At 43.6% G+C, this 1312-nt stretch overlaps 1 non-coding gene across 1 annotated transcript; it reads right to left on the minus strand.

Annotated features, from left to right (window-relative positions):
• Positions 1-581: 581 nt before the first annotated feature.
• Positions 582-780, minus strand: LOC119976873. The gene has a single exon (XR_005463036.1). It is a non-coding gene; the product is annotated as a U2 spliceosomal RNA (small nuclear RNA).
• Between the last annotated feature and the right edge of the window lie 532 nt (positions 781-1312).

Genomic DNA, 1312 nt, shown 5'->3' on the forward strand with positions numbered 1-1312 from the left:
CTTTACTTCAACCAAAGCATCAACTCATCTAAGAAACTATATGCCTTCCACAAAAGACACTGAGACAATTACAAATTGTAATTGTAGTGTTTTATTTTCACCTGTATCTGATCTTTGTGTGTGTGATAATGTGTGTGAGTTGAGCGTGACACTGCATTCTAAACCTCAAGAGCAAATGTCGCTAATAAATAACCTTATTTTTAAAAAACTGACAAAGCTTTCTGTTGGGTTTATTTAAATTGGGGCCATCACTCTGAAGGTGAGACAGAACATACCTTTAACATACAAACATATTGGTCAGGGGCAATAAAAAGGAAACACAAATGCCATGACAGCTGGTATTGGAATGGAGAAATAAATGCTGGTTGTAACTTCCCTGCCCAAGAGCAATGTAAAACCAATCCCTGGTGCAAATTAAACCTTGCCTTCTAACCTGATATGCACTCTCAAACACATCGCTACATCCTTCTTCATTTCTGTATGATCAACTGTCTAGTTAAATGTAGGTCAAAGAATTCCAGCAGGATGATATGATGAATATGAACATTAACCTCAGAAACATCGGCCAAACCTTTCTTTTTTTAAATTACTTTATCTGAGTTACAAAGCCAGGGCTCAGAGTGTGGACAGGGGCAAACCTCTAATCCAGCTCCTTGCTGCTCCAAATACCAATTTAAATTGAATCCAATTCATGGTCCCCACAAGAGAGACATACCAGATTTGAGCCAAAAGGCAGAGCAGATACTACACTTGATCTTAGCCAAAAGGCCGAGAAGCAATCAGCCAAACCCTTCTGACTGTTTCCACCACCAGGACCTTTTGGTCCCACTGATAACAGCACCCCGCTAAATGTGCCCAAAATGGGATTCTGTTTTTGTCCCGTTAAATCGCGCCCATGAATTCATTTAGGGCAGCACGGTAGTATTGTGGACAGCACAATCGCTTCACAGCTCCAGGGTCTCAGGTTTAATTCCGGCTTGGGTCACTGTCGGTGCGGAGTCTACACGTTCTCCCTGTGTGTGCGTGGGTTTCCTCCGGGTGCTCCGGTTTCCTCCCACAGTCCAAAGATGTGTAGGGTAGGTGGATTGGCCATGATAAATTGCCATCAGTGTCCAAAATTGCCCTTAGTGTTGGGTGGGGTTACTGGGTTAGGGGGTTAGGGTGGAGGTACAGGATGTATTGACCTTGGGTAGGGTGCTCTTTCCAAGAGCCGGTGCAGACCCGATGGGCCGAATTGCCTCCTTCTGCACTGTAAATTCTATGAATCTATTTCTCAGCCTGTATCCAGGAAATGGATGATGTCAGAGGAAAT

This window comes from Scyliorhinus canicula, chromosome 13 (assembly GCF_902713615.1).
Source record: "Scyliorhinus canicula chromosome 13, sScyCan1.1, whole genome shotgun sequence".
Taxonomy (NCBI): Eukaryota; Metazoa; Chordata; class Chondrichthyes; order Carcharhiniformes; family Scyliorhinidae; genus Scyliorhinus; species Scyliorhinus canicula.